Source organism: Suricata suricatta, chromosome 15, assembly GCF_006229205.1.
Source record: "Suricata suricatta isolate VVHF042 chromosome 15, meerkat_22Aug2017_6uvM2_HiC, whole genome shotgun sequence".
Lineage (NCBI taxonomy): Eukaryota > Metazoa > Chordata > Mammalia > Carnivora > Herpestidae > Suricata > Suricata suricatta.
In genome coordinates this window covers 40650314-40667051 of record NC_043714.1, presented here as the reverse complement: position 1 = coordinate 40667051, position 16738 = coordinate 40650314, and the positions used below count along the sequence as shown (strand labels likewise).

Sequence of the window (16738 nt, the reverse complement as noted above, 5' to 3'; positions counted from 1 at the left end):
AAAAAAAATGACTCTAAAGCTACAGTAGTCAGAACAGAATGGGATGTTGGTGAAAGAACAGACAAATAGACCAATGGAGTAGGACAGAGACCCCCAAACTGACTCACATAAATACAGTCATCTGACCTTTGACAAAGGAGCAAAGGCAATGCAATGGAATGTAGATAATCTGTTCAACAGAAGATGCTGGAGATTCACATGCAAAACAATAAATCCAGATACAGACCTTATGCCCTTCACAGAAACTAACTCAAAATACATCACGGATCTACATGTCTGTGTTCATAGGTCTAAGATTCCTGGAAGATAACATAGGGGAAACCTAGATGACCTTAGGTACAGTGAGGCCTTTTTAGATACAATGCCAAAAACACAGCCCACGAAAGAACTGAGAAGCTTGACTTACTTAAAATCCAAAACTTCTGCTCTGCCAAAGATAGTATCAAGGAAATTAGAAGACTGGGAGAAGAAGGCACATCTGATGAAGCATGTTTATCCTAAATATACAAAGAATTCTTAAAACTCAAGAAGAAGAAAACAACTTGATTTAAAAATGAGCCAAAGTCCTTAACAGACACCTTGCCAAAGAATACACACAGAGAGCAAACAAATATGTGAAGAGATGCTACACATCATACGTAAACAGGGAACAACAATGAAATACCATTAAACATGTATAAGAATGGCCCAAATCTAAAACACTGACAACACCAAATGCTGGCCAGGATGTAAAGCAACAGAAACTCTCTTTCATTGCTGGTGGTAATGCAAACTGGTACAGCCATTTTGTAAGGCAGTTTGACAATTTCTTATACACCTAAATATGCATAATCCAGGAATCATGCTCCTTGGTATTTACCCAAAGGAGTTGAAAACTTATGTCCACATAAAAACCTGCACATGGATGTTTATAGCAGCTTTATTCATAATTGCCAAAGGAATTCCAATTATTCCCTTGGAAATGATCAAGATGTGCTTCGGCGGGTAAATGGATAAACTGTGGAATATCCAGACAATGGAATAGTATTCAGTGCTAAAAAGAAATGAGCTATCAAGGTGTGAAAAGATATGGAAGAGCCTTAAATGTATATTACTAAGTGAAAGGAGACAATCTGTAAAGGCCATACGTTGTATGATTCCAGGTTTATGACATTCTAAAAGACATAAAATAGAGAAATAATAAAAAGATCAGTGGTTTCCACGGGCAGAGAAAGATGAGTAAGCAGAGCACAGAGGATTTTCATGGCAGAGAAAATACTCAAAATAGCATTGTAATGATGGATATATGTCATTATACATGTGTCCAAACCCACAGAACGTTACAGCACCAAGAATGAACCCTAAAGTAAACTCTGGTGAAAAACGTTACCATTCTCTGGTGCCTGGGTGGCTCACTCAGTTAGGTGTCCACCTCTTGATTTCATCTCAAGTCACAATTTCCAGGGTCCTGTAATCTAGTCCCAAATTCAGGCTCTACGCTGACAGCACATAGCCTGCTTGGGATCCTCTCTCTCTCCCTCTCTCTGCCCCTTTGATGCTTGCGCACATGCTCACATGTCCTCTCTCTCTCTCTCTCTCTCTCTCAAAATAAATAAACTTAAAAAACATTTTCCATTCCGGTGAGTGATATTGGTAACAGGGGAGGCTAGGCACATACGGAAGCAGTGGGTACACAGAAAATCTCTGTACCTCCCCTTTAATTTTGTTGTAAATGTACAAGTGCTCTAAAAATTAAGTCTTTAATAATAGCAACAATAATATATGCAAAAGTCCCAAAAGCCCTTGGTGAGGAGAGCAGAGGGACGACGGGCCGTCCCGCCGCAGGGGCCGTGACAGCTGTAGGAAGGTGCGCAGAGGCTTCTTCTCTGATCTCTACCTGAAGTTGTTCATAAAACCGGGATGGCATTGTTATCAACTGGTTTTACCCCAACCAGGAGATTCCTAATTCCAAGCACAGGTATCATTTAGTACAAAAATAAATAAGAAAGGAAAGCATGTGTTGTCCACACTATTTGGTAGCTTATTTTTTCACTCACGATAAGCCTTTTCTGTGAATGAGTTTCATCACTGAGTTATCAACAACATCAAACTTCCCAAAACATGTAAATTTAGCACCAAAGTCCACAGGCTGGAAAAGCGAATGCTGACCAAAAAATGCCTTACACCCAGCACTGAAAACATGTGCTTTGTTTGTGTACCTAAAACATCAGCTTGTACTGCTCTTCCAGAAGGTCTGTCAAGTGACCAGTAACAGTGCAAAGTTGAGGGAAGGAATTTCACTGCAAACATAAGCAAACAGCAAATGTCACAGGAATTACCAGTGTTCAGAAGAGAAAGTCTGCCTGTGTCTATAAAGGTTGATCTCTCTCTTCCTGTTCTCAGGGTATGTTAAGAATATAGTGATTCATAGATTAGAGCCTGTCACAGAGCCCTAGCCTTGAATTTAAAATGTTTTACATGGACAAAAAAAAAACAAAAACTTTACCTTACACTAAATACCTTCCCGTGACATTTATGACCGTATGTTCCCTTTCAGGCAAGTTGAGAACCCAAAATATCAGAAGTTTGAGGACACGTCTGTTCATATCTTGGCAAGAATTTCCAAACTATAGTCACAGTTGGAGAGTGTCTAAAATGTCAAAATGTTTGCAGCTTTGGTAACAGATTTGTTTATTCGATAAGGAGCAGGCCTCATAATTGAGTCTCCTTCCCAAACAGGTCTGGGGAAAATAAACATTAGTAGTAAGTAAGCACCGGCTCTTCTTTCCGGGGGATATGGACATCTCATGCTGAATCACTATCAATTGTTTTTCTTGAAACTTAGAGGAACTTCATTTGTATTTCAAGGTTTCTGTTTAGGTCAACCATGAACAAGTAAGAATAGGAATGGGGGGTGGGGTGAGAGAGAAAGACAGAGAGGCCACCTGGAACATGAGCGGGGAGCCTGATCAGAGTCCCTCCAGTCATGCCATCTGGTGTGTCCTGGCACTTGTCATCCAAATTGCTGTTCTCCCAAACAAATTTAGTTTCCCCAGACAGTTCAGCTTAAATTAGCTCACACTGTCTATTTGACACCTGTCAAAAGAAGAGTGAAAGATTTCTCGAAGCCCTGAATTGAAGGAGAGAGGGAGGTAGATGAAGAGAGGGAGAGGCGAGCAGGAGCAAGCAAGAGGGCAAGCAGAGGGGAGATGTGCAGACAGAAGGAGCTCCTCGCAGAGGGCCAGTGTGTTTTTATCTTCACCTATCAATCTAACGCCAGAAGGCGGCAGAAGAAGGAAAAGGGGCCACTTCCAATCATATTTGCTAAGAGAAATGTGATTGAACACATGAAATACAAGAACAGTACCAACTACCTTCCCTCTCACCTTGTGTGTGTGTCTCTCTCTCTCTCTTTTTTCTTTTTTTTGGTCTGTTCCTTTTGTGTCACGCTTTGTTTTGATTTTAGTTAAGAAAGGAAGAAATAGTACTGGAGAAATCTGATCTGCTTTTGACAGCATGGCCAATGCTCTTTTTCCATCCCAGCTGGAGCACGATTCAGTAACAGGCAAGGGCAAGTGGAGGAGTGATTTCATTAACTGAGTCTTGATTTTGAGGTTTGCATATCTGCAGATCTGTTTTTCCCTCCCTAGGTGTTGGGGAGCTGCCAAAATGGGCAAAGGAAGTGATGATAATGGATTGAAGCCGCCACGGGGCAAATCTCTGGAAGGGAAAGATATCATAAATAGTTGCCAGGAGGATACTGCTGGTGCCTCTGTCTTTCACGTTGTAAGGTAACAGGGAATCTAATTTAGAAACTGTTATTTGCCACAAGAAGGTACTGAATAAAGAGAAGGAGGAAGGACACAAGAGGGAAGCGTAGGAAACAATTGTGCCTCCCAGAAATATAACCAAGATGTCTTTCAAAATCTCCCTTCCAGAGCAGAGGGCCCGAGCCTGCAGCAGTCTTGTTGAGGTCATTACTGCCAGTGTTCCGATGTTGGTTGGTGCTTCTCTGCCTTTTATTCTCTCAGCCTGGTCTCAACTGGGACACGCTGTTGCAACATTTAGTAACATAATTTTATGAAAGCCTTACCTATGTATTCTTTTAAATTTCTAGTTCAATTATATCAAGACTGTTAGTTCTTAAATTAGAAAACAGACCATCAAAAAAAAAAATCTTTATCAAAATGCCCTATGACACATTCTGGGTCTAGTTACGCAAATGTAAAATGTGTCTAAATCTCCTGCCTCCCAAGGCTCTTGTTAAGTTTCAATTAAGATGATACATAGAAAGTGGAAATACTTAAAAGCTGTTGGATGTATGTTAGCTCTTTTCTCTTCTTCTCTCCTAACAAGAGATCCCTAGAATGTATAGCAGAAAATCCAGATCAGTAATGGGTAAGATACAGGCATATGTTCATACACTTAAGTTTTCTCGGGGAAATTATTCCAATTAAGATAAAAATCAGTATAATATCACGACACCTAGTTGGGGTATGTATGAGCATTAGAATCCTTTTAAGAAAATATTCCAACAGAGAAGTATTTTAAATACACCATGGTGTTATGGATACGGCTGGTGCTAGGCAACGTGAAACATGTCAGCGGTGAAGATCTATTTCACAGCTTCTTTCCTTAGCAGGAGAAGGGATGACATTTTGTCGGCCTCGCCTCCCTGGAGATTAAAAACCAAGCACCAGAGGAAGGCCAGGCAGCTGACAAATAGGCTCTTCCCCTGCTGAGGGAAGGAAAACACAAGGCCCAAGGAAAGCTTTCCTCTTCACACGGTGAGTTTCCATTTCCTGCGAGTGTGTTCATGATACAGTTCACTTTGCCAGAAGTCCTATCAAAATGAGCAAAGCCACACAAGTTTGTGGCATTTTAGAAGCACATTGGGTTTTTTGACTCTTAAAAATATCAATTGGGGTGGGTGGGAGGAGCAAGCCCACAACATGCCTAAATCAATGTACTTGTAATCTCTGGAGGCTGGGGGTAATCTGCCAGAGATCTGCCTAGGAGACTTGAAGAAAGGAAGCATGGTATCAGGAGCTAAAAGACATGTGTCCTGGGGTGTCTAGGTGGTTTGGTTGGTTAGGCATCTGACTCTGTTTTGGCTCAGGTCATGAACTCATGGTTTGTGGGTTCAAGCCCTGTGTTGGCTCCATGTTGACAATGTGGAGCCTGCTTGGAATTCTTTGTCTTCCTCTCTCTCTGCTCTTCCTCTGCTCCTTTTGAGAGAGAGACAGAGACAGAGACAGAGACAGAGACAGAGACAGAGACAGAGTGAGAGCAGGGGGGGGCAAAGAGAGAGGGAGACACAGAATTCGAAACAGGCTCCAGGCTCTGAGCTGTCGGCACAGAGCCTGATGTGGGGCTCGAACTCACAGGTGTGAGATCATGACCTGAGCAGCAGTCAGATGCTCAACCAACTGAGCCACCCAGGCACCCCTCAAAAATACATACACTTTTAAAAAATAATAAAAAAAAGAAAAGACAAGTGTCCTTATTCTGCCGTTGACTAGTTAAGTGACCTCAGCCCCAAATTCTTCACCTGTAAAATGAAGGTGTTCTCTAAGGGCTCATCCAGGCTGTAACATTTTTGAAATCGAGATTCTAAAAGGAAAAGGCAGTAGACATCGGAAAAAGCTGCTTATAAGAATTCCAAAACGACTAAGAACTGAAAAGTCCACTAAAATGTGTATTGCAGTGAGGAGGAAGAGAAGGTAGAGGTGGGGGAGGGAGAGGAGAATGGTGTTAGCTACACATGCGACACCATACCAGGAGCTCAGCACTGGTTTATGCACTTGACAGGTGTGAACCCTTGTAATCCACTCTGACTTCCTTTATGTCACCCCTTCCATCACACTGGACAACAGTGGGATGAATACAGGCATTCGAGGATCCAGCCGAGAGGAAGTTGATTTGGGGTTGTGTTAATTTGAGTTTATAGGGATGTATTTATGTAATTCACAGTTGTCATTTCCATCCTGAAATGGCTCCTGGGACTGCTGGTGTCATAATACAAAGGGGCAGGGCAGAGGCCATCTTGTGCTAAGACTGGATCCTGCAACACCTGGCAATGAAAGTAGGGAGCGAGGGGGAGAGATCCAGATGCTAGTTGCTAGAAAAATTCTTCCAGTGATCAAATTGTAAAACTGCAAATGAATGATTCAATTCTTGTCTATGCCTTCTTAAAATGGAAGTACTCTCCTATGACAAATAGAGTCAGTAATTCAGAGTATATTAGGAACACAACTTCTTTTTCTCTTAATGTTTTATTTATTTTTGAGAGAGAAAGCATGAGCAGGCAGAGAGATGAGGACGGAGGATCTAAAGCAGGCTCTGTGCTGACAGCAGCAAGCCCAATATGAACACAACTTCTAATTTTATATTTTATTTTTCCTTTTTAAGGAAGTCATGTAAAATGGAATTTAACAGAATTTCTCTGTTTGCAGGGGGCCAACTTGTAGCTGCACTATGATCAGTGAGTGCAGTTATGTATGAAGTCCCATGATTTATGTGTGTCAGCATGCTGGATCTCATGTTAGGATATAGGACACATTTATCCTGACCACGTCTGTCAGTACCAGACAAAGAAGCATACAAAATCCATGATTTATTGAGAGGAAGAGATGTACTTCGAGTATTCATGACAAATAGCCTTGTAGATTATTTAGGAATATAAATAGTGAAGAGTAAATCACCTTGAAAAAAGACTGAAATTTCTTACTGATTTGACACAAAATACTGACAAATATAAAGGTAACAAAAAGTTATGATATACCACTAAAGAGGAAACAGACAACAAACTTGTTCAGATGTTGTCAACCCACTGTCACTATGCAAGAAAAGGTATAAGGTCCTGAAATCGTAATGCTCGTTTGTGGAAGAAACGGAATAGCAGATTTCCCTAATGTGATAACAATCCTAAAAATGTACATATTACCAATACAAAGCTGTAAACCTCAAATAAACTTGACCAGACTATCAATATTAAAAACTAAGTTTCTATCAACTATGCTGGAGGAAAGACTGAACTCTCTATTTAATCTCTCTTTCCACAACCTAACACAAAAGCATTGTCACATAAAAGTCAGCCAAAGAGTAGGCCATCGAGAAGCAGGAAAAATATGGCAGTGTGACTAGCAGTTATCTGATAAAACATTGTATTTTTCTGAATTTTGTCTTGTTTGTAGTATTTGGCAACTTTCTTAAATTTGTAATTTGTTATGATTTCTTTGTTATTCTAAGTAAAGGTTGATTTATATCTAAATTTTTATGTGTAATTTGGTGTTCTTATTCTTAAAGAGGCCCCCAAATTATATGAGAGCCTAGTCTTACAAAACGTGGGTCCTCTCCGGGCCTGAAATATGAAAGACGCTTAATAAATGCGTATTGTGGGGCGCCTGGGTGGCTGGGTCATTTAAGTGTCCGACCCTGGCTCAGGTCTTGATCTCAGGGCTGGGGAGCTGGAGCCTGCCTGGGAGCTGGCTTCTGATCCTCTGTTCCCTTCGCTCCCTGCCCCTCCCCCGCTTGCGTGCTTGCGTGCAAGAGTACTCTCTCTCTCAAAAATAAACAATCATTAAATAAATACTTACCAAATTAATGAAATTGGGAAATGGTAAAAATTAAATTCTCCTAAATGTTAAATATGTAATTTATGGAGCAGCAACAGACATTCATTCAGCTTTTACACAATTACTGTTGACCTGCTGGCCAAGGCCGCCCAGCGTTTCCCAACCGCTGATGACATCAGGGAGCTGGAGGGGTTAGACCATTTACAGGTTTCTGTACTCCGCCACAGAAATTAGTTAAACTCCCCCCCAAAGATGCATCCTTGTTGGCTTCTGCAAGCCCACACTGGGACACTTATTTCTCCCGGAAAGGGTTCTTTGAAAACACACTCCTCAACATCAGCAAAAAAAGAAAAAAATATATAGGGCAAATCAGGAGCAGTTGCTGGATTTAAGAGTTTTGCTCATTTATTTTAACAATTAACAGCAATTATGTATGGGGTGAACGATCTTCATTTGCATATGGTATACACTGGTAATGGTAAACTCTAAAAATAACTTCAGGAGTTCTAACTCCAAAGCTCATGCTGTTAATGAGAAAGTTCAGAGGAAATGGTATTGATTACACCCCACTAATTAGCTGACTTATCTGAGATAGTTTGGGTTCCTTTGGATATAAAAAGGTGAATTCCTTCCAATGCATCAAATACTCAAGTAAAATACTAACAACTTTGACATTTATTAAGCACTTTGAAATTTTTGATGCTTTGTCAAGAAGAATAATGGCTGTAATGAATTTTAATGCATACACTTTTAAAACTCCATGGAGTGATACTCAGAAACAATGAGAGGGGGGAAAGGTGAGCTCTCTGTACAAAAGCAGGCCAGGTAATCAATGTGACAGGGATAACTGAATTAGAAAAACATTTGCAACCATCAGTGTGATGACTGACCCAGGCAAGAATCATTAACATATTGCTAGGGGCAGCTGGTGGCTCCCTCAGTTAAGTGTCCCACTCTTGGTTTCGGCCAGGTCATGATCTCACAGTTTGTGAGTTCAAACCCTGCATCAAGCTCTGTGCTGACAGCACAAAACTTGCTTAGGATTCTCTCTCACCCTCTCTCTCTGCCCCTCCCCTGCTCGCACTCTCTGTCTTTCCCAAAATAAATCAATAAACTTGAAAAATTTTTAATAAAAACATATACTAAATTTTCATTGGGTGAAATTTTATTAGGAAACGTAAGAATCACAAATTGCCAACTCATCTCATCATAATTATAAGATATTCCTTCTACGAATATGAAAAGTACCTTTCCAGTGAAGAAATCCAGAGATACTGCCTTAGAAAAGTGATCAAACTTAGCCTCGCTAATAAAGAAATCTGACATTATTTGCTTCTGTACGCAATGCAATACAAGGGATGCAGCCTTATCCATAGAGAATTGTTGCCAAAAAAGATTTACTCTGAATCTAATAATGAGGAAATAACAATCTCAAATTGAGGGACGTTGTGCAAAACAGCTGTCTGTATTCTTCAAAAATGTCAGTGTAAAAAAATATTGGGAAGGCTAGGCAAAAGTTCCAGATTAAAGGAGACTAAAGTATATGACAACTAAATGTAAAGGATGTCCTTGATCAGATTCTGGGGGGAAAAATCAGGGACACTATTGAGAGTGAGGAACAACAGGACAAGGTGCATTATGTAACAATGGAGATTTCACAGGTACGATAATGCTGCTGCTGCATTGTGGTAGAGAAGGCTCTGGTTCGTGTGAAATACATGCTAATGGATTTCTGGGCAAGGTGTCTTCATGGCTCTACCTACCTCACCTTCAAGTGATTCTGAAAGTCAGAAAGAGAGAGCACATGTGGCAAAATATTAAATAATGAATGTTGATGAAGAGTATGAGTGAACACAGAATGCAAACAAAAATGGATACATTAGAATTCATTAATTTCAAAACTCCTCCTCATCAAAAGACACTGGTGAGCCAAAGAACAAAGCAAAACAATAATGACAACAATAAAAACAAAGAATAGGCAAGACACCAACTGGGAGGAAATACTTGCAAAACATATATCTGGCAATACACTTGTATCTAGAATAAATGAAAAACTCCTACTACTCAATAATTTGAGAACAATCCAGTTATAAAAGGAGCAAAAGACTTGAGCAAACTCTTCACAGAGGAGGATTCAGAAATGACCAATCAGCACGTGAAAGAGTGCTCAACATCATTAGTCATAAGGGAAATGAAAATCAACATTTCAATGAGGTACCAATGTACGCCCACCAGAGTGGCTAAAATTAAACAGACTGACAACAGCAAATTGTTTTGAGGACGTGGAGCAGCCTGAACTTTTACACAGGGCTGGTGGGCATGTAAAGTGGTGCTGCCTCTCTGGAAAAAGTTAGGCAATTTCTTATAAAGAGTTTATGAGTCATTTAATATTCTTTTGATTTTTACCATAAACTGATATTTTTCTAAAAAAAGAAAAAGGGGAAAAAGTACGTGATACTTTAGAATATGGCTTCAGAAAACAGACATGATTCAGTATGTATCTGATTTTGGTATACTTCTTTGATCTTAGATTATTATTTTTTAAATAGCTACTCATTTTATGAATATCATGTGTGTACCTGCTGTGTGCCAGGTAATCTCCTGCATACAGAGAATATAATCATGCAGAAGAAGGATGTAGTCTAGCCCTCGTGGAGTTTATATTCTCATGGTGAGATACACAAGTAATAGGTAGTTATATGAAAGTTACCAAATGTTCTTAGGATTCTGAGCATACAGAAGAGGTATCAGGTAAGAGAATTTGAGGGAAAATGCTACACTACTTGGGACTGTCAGGAAAGGTCTTTCAGGAAAAACAAAAAACAAAAAAACCCTCTCAGTTGAGATCTGAAGACTGAAAGGGAGTCAGCCATATAAAAAGCTGGGGAAACTGAATTCCCTCAGACAAAAGGATCAATGAGTGCAAAGGCCCTGAGGTGGAAAATAGCTTGGATAGCATTTCAAATAGAAACTTACGGCATCTCCATCAGCTCGTCACTGATCACTGGCCTGAGTCACCACATCTTTAACACTTCTACACAAAGAACAGTATCAAGTATTCAGTGTGAGGCTAGAGAGAGGAGAAAAGACAAACAGCAGAGCTTTAAGCCAAAGACTGGAGGAGACTATAAGAGTAGTTCCTGAAATCAGGAGATAATCAGAACCATGGTCTGGAGCCCACACTGTGGAGAGTCCTGGAACTGTTGCTTTTTAAGATAAGTCCGTTCATATCAAGCTACCTGCTCAGTCCTATCATGGCCTAAGGATGTTAATGATGATAGTGACCGTGATCAAAATAATATGTCAGTTATAATTCACTGACTGCTTCCCATGTTGCGGGTTCCACCTCTAGAGCTTGATCTCATTTCATTTTGTCAACAACGCTAGAGGTACGCAGTATTCTCCCCATGTTACAGTTGAGGACAGGCTCAGAGTCGGTGAGCAGTAGACATAAGGCTGGTCAGGAACACCACTAAAAGTGGCAGAATCTGCATTTGAGTCCCGGGCTGTCAGATTCCAAATCCTACTCTATATATTGTTATATTTGCTAGCTTCAAAATTTCCCAGAAGACCCTTCTGGTTGGCATTTTCTCCAGAAAGTTAAAGAAACCAGTGGGGTCATTTGGATGCAAGAAGATTTTAAGAGTCATCTTTAGCTTTCAAGAGAGAAAAAGAAAACAAAGGCAATAGCAGAAGACTGACTTGAGGCTACTCAGGATTCTTTCGGTTCATATGCTCCATGAGACATTTTTCAAAGGGTACTACATAAGCAAACAACATTGTCATAATCCCAAAACCTGAATTCAAAATGCATTAATTTCTTTTTACCGCTAGAGATTCAGAAGAACATGCCACGGTGATATGATTCTTAAGCTTGTGCTTTCAATAATCAGAAAGCTGGAAAATAGAAGGTGAACATTTATATACATTTTAAAATTATGAATGCAAAATAGCAGCCAAGAACAAATTTTTATATCAAGGTTATAAGCAGATGAAAGATGACAGTCAGTACTAAGAATCCAAACAGACCATTAATTACAGCAGGCTCACAAAGCCCCATAGTAATATGCAGTTTGCAATACTTTACCAAAGTTTACATAACTATAAAGTCTCCTCTCAGATGCCAGAGATTCTATTTTTGATAAGTAGCAATTCAAAAGGGTAGTCACCTCGTCTATAGTCTTATTCAACTTCTATCAACGTGAAATGGTGACACCTTGAATTTACATGTTTGCGAACCAGGCAGGCTGCACCAACTCTTCCTCCATTCATTCATTCAAGCACTACTGTGTGCCAGGCACTGAGCACGGCTCTGGGGACACTGACATGAATAAGACACACAGTATGTCCCCAGGAGAACTTCCAATTCAGAGTGAGAAACAGACTAGCAAACACATAAGACAAGAGTCTGGACAAACTAAACAGGTGGAGATTAAAGCAGGGATATGGTGTTAGGGTTGCAGAGCGATGCAATGACAACAGTGAGACCAAATCCACTAACTTCTTCTTTCCTCCTCTCTTTCTTCCTTCTTCTCTTTTCTTTCTCCTTCCCTCCCTCTGTCGCTCCACACTTCCTTCCTTCCCTTCCTCTTTGAGTCAGTAAGTATATCCAGTCATTATTTCACAAGACTCTATAACAACAGCACTTTACATGTATATAAAACTATGTGTCAGGCAATACTAACATCTCATTTAAAGCCTTGCAAAACACCAGGAAGAAGGTACAATGGTTTCCCCCACTTTATAGATGAAACCGAGGCACGGGGTGTACACACTTTGCCAAAGTCACACGTGTGGCAAGTGGCTAAAGACCCAGGCAGCACGACTCCAGAAGCGAGGCTCCGGAGTCACTGCCTGATTCTATCCATTATGAGATAGTATGCCTGTCACACTATTTGAAGCAATAATAAGATTTCAATGATTAGAGACCATTTTAGAATCTCTAACAAAGGCTTTATAAGAAGAATCTATCTTCCAAAATCAGAAGAGAGGTAAAAGAAAAGGATGATGAGAAGGAACAAAAAACTCTGTGCTCAGTGTGGGTCTTCTCTGGATCCCCCCCTCGGGAGCACAGTGGCCTCTACCTGCATAAATGATGAGGATTGGCATTCTGCTTGATTACTGTGCATCTGTTATGAGCCTCAGAGTGAATTAAGCAAAAACAATGTAAGGCAGGAAAAGAGCCTACTAATGGAGGCTGGCCCAGTTGCACTGATTTGAGTCACGGTGGTATCCTCTTTATTTTGTAATCACCAGCAGGCACATATGCCCCCCCCAAATTGCAATGATATTTCAAAATAATTTAAATCAAGCTTGAGAGCTAATTATGCTAAGGTCACGCCAAAAAACCAAACCACCAGGACATCAAAAATCCAAGATGGTCTAAGTGTGAAGGAGCAGCGTTAATTTTCTCCCATTAAAAAAGCAATGGGAGGCGGGGTTTGGGCACAAGCTTTTTGACTCTCTGGGAATAACTGGCTTTCAAAAATCATCCAAAACAGACCTCTTAAGACATTTCACCTCTGTCTGAATGTTTTAAGCTGGCCCTCTGATTACAAAAATGTTCATGTTAAATCTCATCAAGATGCTTTCTCAAGATGAAGAATGTTTTATAAATTGTGATGGCTCTAATCAGAGCCCTCTCCGAAGCTATTCGACTCTAGGATGTAGCCCAACCAGTGCTTCAATTATGTCATTTATCGACTCAGTATTAATTAAGTATCATTATAAGATTGATTTATAGACTTTTTCACAGCTCTCCTACCAGATGGTATAACATTCTCCCTCTCTGACGCTCCAAAAACATCACCTGGATTCTCTCATCTCTCTCTCTCTCTCCAGCTGAATATTTAATCAGATCTTAGTTGTCTTCAAACTGGATTGCTGCTACGCCTCCTCCTCTTCACTATTCTTATCAAAATGGCACAGGAAGGCCAAGTGATATAAAACATAACCTAAGAGAATTTACAAAGCAAGTTCTATCAACAAGCCATGGCCGCCTCCATGAATTCTTACCCAGTGTGGTGATGTAATTTTCTTAGGAAAGTGGAAGGAAAGCCTTTTGCTTCCTTAGCTGATTAAAACTTATAGTCTGTGTTCATTTATCTGGAGCAGTGGAGAAAATGAGTAGGAAGAAATGTGTATTTGGCAATGGGAGTACAACAGACAGTTTGGCCTCAGCAGAGTTACCTTCTGAACTGTGTTTTACTTGGGCTAATGTAAAACTCACTTTGCATTCTTGAGCTTGCAGGCAGAGAAGGCAGGAGGTGGGAGTCCCACGGCACTGCACCGCAAGGAAGCCCGCCCAGAATTTTAAATTGCCTTGGGTGATCCAAAAAGCAGATAATTGGGAATGGAAATGCTTACCTGTTTTTTTCTTACAAAGTATAAAAACCAGGGTAATGCAACTTCTCACAGTTGCCTCAAACCCATAACGTCTAAAACCCAAGCTCATACTGCCTCCAGCCAGCTCCTTCTCCCGACGACAGCTCCATTATCCCCAGTCACCAGGAGAAACTGGGGAGCTGCAACAGACTGGAGAGGGTACAACCCACCGACTAGAGGACTTGGTGGCTTCTCCACTCAGCTGGTCTGCCTTACGGGACAAACTGTCAGACTTGGTTTTCTTCCTAAAGACCACAAAATCCCATTTTCTGTAAATCTTTCAAATATTGCGCTGAACTGAACACAGATTCATTCCCTGGTTTTTGGTCCTTGCCTTACTGTAAACTTTGACCCTTCCTCCTGCCCCCTCCCCCACTTCAAATACAACCAAACTCTGATCAGTTTTTTCACACTACCCCGCCTTGCTTTCCATTTCCACTGCCATCCCTCCCTCATTATTTCACACCTGCATTGTTAGAGCACTAACCTCTTTCCTTCCCATAGCAGGCTACGGAGTCACCATTCTGAAACAGTAGTTCCCAACTGTTAACATGCACCAGAACCACCTGGAGGGCTAGTTAAACCATAAGCCTCACCCCCAAGCATTTTTAACTTAAGGGGTGTCAAAGGGAGCCGGATAATTTGCATATCTCAAGCTCCCAGGTGAGGCTGAGGTGTTCCAGAGACTGTCATTAGAGAAAAACTGCTCTGCAACATCACCCCCAACTTGATCACATTCAATGATCCCCCCATTTTCTCCACATCAAATTTAAAACTCCCTATTCTGTTACTCTGGATTCTTCATAACCTGGTCTCTTCCATTCACCCCCAAATTACATTTCTGTGATCTCCTATGAAACCTCTGGCTCCAGCCATACTGGTCTACTTGCGTATTACCCAAGTTCATCAAGCATTCCCACGCCCTTGCCTTGATCATGTATGGAAAGTCTTTCCACCCCTCTTCTCTTATTTAAGTTCAGCTTTTTGTGGAGTATACATACCCAAACTCCACATCCTCAATGTAGCCAGCCCTAATCAGACTTCTGCTATCTCTTTTAGACTCCAAAGTTTGGTAGAGTTCAAAATGCATGGAATTTAGAGTCAGAGAGTCTAAGTATGAGTCCTAGTTCTTTCAATACCTGTGTAACTTGATTAGCCATTCTGAACCTGTTTCTCTTTCAATAAAAGAGAGATACCTATTATCTACCTCTATTGCGCTGCATAAAGAATTAATTGCAACAAACTAAGTCTTCAGAGATGCACAAAGATATACAAAGTAGGTTCTAAATAAATGTTCATTTCTTTCCTTTATTCCTTTCCCCGAATCACTCATTTAGCACTAAATATAAAACAGATTACATTATTCATTTATATTTTCAGCTCAACCTTCTTCTCTTTTAGCCAGATAGAATATTTCTGAGGGGCAAAAAACATGTCTAATTTATTTTAATAACCCTACTGCTTGGCAATTTCAGAGCAACTGTTAAGCTCTCAATAAGTATTTATTTAAAATATAATTAATTTGAGAAATAATGTAAGCAAATGGTTCCTCTGCAGAACTTAAGTTAACAATTACACTTGTCCCTAAAATATCCTCCTCTGACAAAGGTAAAAGGTAATTTACACACAAAAAACTTAATAAGGATCCAATGAGAGTCCCGGTTGATACTTAATGTGAATAAAAGAAGAGCCATTATAAAAGCATCAATTAAAAAAATTCTTCTTCTTGAAGTAAATTTGAGCACAAGGGTACTAATAATGGCAATGCAGAGACATAACAACAATGAACCTGGAGATATGTAAGGCAACAAGTAATGGACTTTTTACAGATGTTTCTTAAGGACATCCGTCATGTAATCATGTGACTGTTGTACATCCAAAATGGCTGACATATATTGTTAATTGCACAAATGTCAAGTCAAACTGGTAAAGCACATACATGCTCTGCATTTTAGGGGATTTTGAAGTCAGTCAGAAACTAATTATAATTTCTATTCTTTTCTCTAGGATTGCTGACCTCGACACGACGCCTAGACAAAACCCAGTATCATCACCCCCATAAAACTAATGGTGAAATGTCCGTCAGAGAGAAGGGAGCGGTTTTATTCAAACAGCAATTCAAAACATCATTGTTCATGAATGTTGTGGCAGAAAAAAGATACGATCTGGCATACTGGGCACCTGGATATTGTTCTTAAACACAAATTGAAATGCCCTAAAAATTCAAGTTGTTTTGAATTTACTGTCCAGAGGCTACACAGTTTGGTCAGAGAACATCTGGAATCTGGTCACCTGGTTTGTTATAAAAGCCCCGCCATGACTGGCTACACAATCTCAAACCAGTTTGTTCCTTCAACAGAATGACGATTCTGTAATGTCTATTATGTAATAGTTCCTGGATGACTATTATGTAATAAAAATACTAAGTGATGGGAATCTAGATACACAGAGAGAGAGAGAGAGAGAGAGAGAGAGAGAGGGAGGGAGGGAGGGAGAGAGAGAGAGAGAGAGAGAGAGAGAGGGAGAGAGAGAGAGAGAGAGGGAGGGAGGGAGGGAGGGAGGGAGAGAGAGAGAGAGAGAGAGATTTTCCATGTCTTTCTTTTTTTTTATTAATAGTTTATTACCAAGTTGGTTTCCATATAACACCCAGTGCTCTTCCCCACAAGTGCCCTCCTCCCTGACCATCACCTCCCCTTTCCCCCTCCCTCTTTCTGGAACTTACAGTAGAGTCAGGTGATAAGAATGGACTGGACAGTTTATCTTTCACTGAGGACATAAAGATAGACCACGTTTCCCAG

General features: G+C 40.4%; 1 protein-coding gene and 1 long non-coding RNA gene across 3 annotated transcripts in view; one reads left to right on the top strand and one right to left on the bottom strand.

Annotated features, from left to right (window-relative positions):
- Positions 1 to 16738, bottom strand: part of CPQ (carboxypeptidase Q) — a 335799-nt gene that overhangs the window by 265420 nt on the left and 53641 nt on the right. The window lies entirely within an intron of this gene.
- LOC115279369 lies at positions 4576 to 16167 on the top strand. Its single transcript, XR_003903390.1, has 2 exons — positions 4576 to 4766; positions 15948 to 16167. It is a non-coding gene; the product is annotated as an uncharacterized LOC115279369 (long non-coding RNA).